Source organism: Arachis ipaensis, chromosome B1 (genome assembly GCF_059453495.1).
Source record: "Arachis ipaensis isolate K30076 ecotype BB chromosome B1, ASM5945349v1, whole genome shotgun sequence".
NCBI lineage: Eukaryota > Viridiplantae > Streptophyta > Magnoliopsida > Fabales > Fabaceae > Arachis > Arachis ipaensis.
This window is the reverse complement of record NC_142436.1, coordinates 105,928,255-105,931,210: the sequence shown is the minus strand read 5'-3', so window position 1 is coordinate 105,931,210 and position 2,956 is coordinate 105,928,255. Positions and strand designations below refer to the sequence as shown.

General features: G+C 42.2%; 1 non-coding gene across 1 annotated transcript; it reads left to right on the top strand.

Moving 5' to 3' along the window:
- Positions 1 to 1,971: 1,971 nt before the first annotated feature.
- Positions 1,972 to 2,075, top strand: LOC148577795 (small nucleolar RNA R71). Its single transcript, XR_015904399.1, has one exon. It is a non-coding gene; the product is annotated as a small nucleolar RNA R71 (small nucleolar RNA).
- The last annotated feature ends 881 nt before the right edge of the window (positions 2,076 to 2,956 follow it).

Sequence of the window (2,956 nt, the reverse complement as noted above, 5' to 3'; positions counted from 1 at the left end):
GGTGGGATTGGCAGATAATGACTTGATATCACGTTATCTCCCGGAGAAAAACCTTCAGTGGGAATTTTCTTGTTTCTCCATCCTCTTGGCAATCTCCCTATCACTCTTCCCTTTCTCTTGAGGATTTCTTCATTGACCTTTATGTCAGGAGGATCCTTCTGATCTGTTTCCACTGATTCTTGTGGCTCTAACTCTTGCAACTCTTGTTTGCCTTCCAATGACTGTTTTAGAGTCTCAGCTGCTGGATTACTTTCCTCCAAACACGGATGGCTACTATCATCTTTAGGCTTTTCAGGTTCTGGTTCAGGCTCAGATGCAGGTTTGAAGACTTTGAAAATGAGCTGTTCATCATGTATTCTCAGAATTAGCTCTCCTTGTTCTACATCTATGAGCGCTCTAGTAGTGGCTAGAAATGGTCTGCCCAGAATGATAGGGTGTAAGTAGCTTTCCTCGATGTCCACAATGGCAAAGTCTGTGGGGAAATAATAATCCCCCACTTTCACCAGCACATTTTCAACTACCCCTTCAGCTTGCTTCTGAGTTTTGTCAGCCAGTTGTATGATTACATCAGTGGATCTCACCTCATTCAGTTGTAGCCTCTTCATAAGAGTTAGAGGCATCACATTTATGCTAGCTCCTAGATCACAGAATCCTCTGTCAATTTTTGTTTCCCCTATGATGCAAGGGATATGAAAACTTCCTGGGTCCGTTTTCTTAGAGAGTGTGTCCTTCTTGATGAGAGCACTGCATTCTTTGTTCATTGTTACCGTTTGTCCTCCCTTCAAAACTCTTTTCTTGCTTAACAATTCCTTTAAATACTTGATGTGTGTGGGCATTTGATGAAGAATCTCAAGAAAGGGAATATTGACATGAAGAGAGTTAAATGTCTCTAGAAACCTTGAGTAGGTTTTCCTTTTTTCACCTCCTCCTAACCTCTCAGGAAATGGTGCTTTTGGTTGGTATATTTCCATCATGCCTTTTTGCAGTTCCTTGGCTTGCTCAGTTCCACCTTCTTGCTTAACTTCTTCCACACCTTCCTTCAAGATTTCTGGTTCCTGTTCTGAGGGCCTGATTCCTTCTTCTTCTGAGACTTCCTTCATTATGGTGATGGCTTTGCATTCTTCCCATCTTACTCTCTTTTGTTCCCCTTTAGGATTCTTTTCTGTGTCACTAGGGAACACTGCAGTTGATTTGGGTGCCTGTTGAGATAGCTCTCCTACTTGAGATTCCATCCTTTTGAGTTTTTCACCATGGTTTCTTAAGGTAGTTCTCACATCATCCCTGAAGCTCTTCAATTCAACTATGTCTTGACTCATGGTTGCCATCATTCCTTCTATCCGGTTTAATTGATCTTGAAATTGTTGGTTCGGATTAGGTTGGGTATGTTGATTATTTTGGCCATGATATGGTGGTTGGGAGTAGGTGCTTTGTGTGGCTTGGTATGATCTTTGGTTGGAGTTTTGGTATGTGGAATTGTTATGTTGGTTGTGGTTGTAAGGTTTGTGGTTTTGTGGTTGGGTTTGTTGGTTTCCCCACCCAAAGTTTGGGTGGTTTCTCCAGCCTGGGTTATAAGTGTTGGAATGTGGATCATATGATTGCCTTTGTTGGTTTCCCACATAGTTAGCCTCATCCCAATCACCTCCTTCAATGCCTATTTCCTCTTGATCTTGTGTGTGTATTGCAGCCACTTGCTTTGTTTCTAATTGCCTGGTAAGCTCTGCTAGTTGCTTGGCAAACACCTTGTTTTGGGCTAGAATTGTATCAACATGGTTCAGCTCCATGACTCCCTTAGTGTTGTGCCTTTCTGATGCATAGTAGTACTCATTCTCAGCCACTGTCTCGATCACTTCAATGGCTTCTTCCACAGTCTTTTTCCTGTTCAATGAACCTCCTGATGAATGGTCTACAGCCTTCCTTGATTCATAAGAGAGCCCATCATAGAAGATGTGCAGTTGCACCCAATCATGGAACATGTTTGGTGGGCATTTCCTTGTCAAGTCCTTGAATCTCTCCCATGCCTCGTAGAGAGTTTCACCATCTTGTTGTCTAAAAGTCTGAACCTCAGATCGAAGCCTATTGACCTTTTGTGGAGGGTAGAAACGTGCCAGAAACTTGCTTTCCACCTCATCCCATGTTGTTAGACTCCCCCTTGGGAATGATTCCAGCCACTTAGCTGCTTTGTCCCTAAGTGAAAATGGGAACAAAAGCAGTTTATAGGCATCTTCCTGGACTCCATTGGACTTCACAGTGTCACAAATTCTCAGGAATTTTGTGAGATGTTGGTTTGGGTCTTCATTAGCACTTCCTCCAAAGGAACAATGATTTTCCACAAGTGATATTAGCTGTGGCTTGAGCTCAAAATTGTTGGCCTGAATGGGTGGTTTCTGGATGCTACTACCACAATTCCCAGAGGTTGGGTTTATGTATGAACTATGAACCCTCCTCTCAGGGATGGCATCGTTTCCATCAGCTCTCTCATGGTTGTGAACTTCTCTATCCATGTTGAGATCTAAAGCTTCCTCAAAATTGTCCTCAGATTCTCCTTCAGATTCCTCTTCTCCCACTACTCTCTTCCCTCTTGCTTCCCTTCTAAGTCTATGAAGGGTCCTCTCTGGTTCGGTATATGGAGGAGTTGATGTCTCTCCTCTCCTACCTGTCATACAAGAACACAGCTCAAACACAAACAAGTGAAATACTATTGGTTAATGGAAGAGTATGGTTAGCTCAATTGAGGAATTAATTCAAACAGTTAGTGAGTCAGTGAGTTAGTTGAATGAATTTAAAGGCATAAAGAAGGAAAGCATGTAACCAAGTGCAGAAATTAAAATTCAACAAGTATCTTGAACAGAATTAACAAAGCAAGAGAAAATTGCTCAATCTAGTTAGCTTCCAATTTGAGAATTGTCAATCAAAAACCAATCCCCGGCAACGGCGCCATAAACTTGATGCACATAAA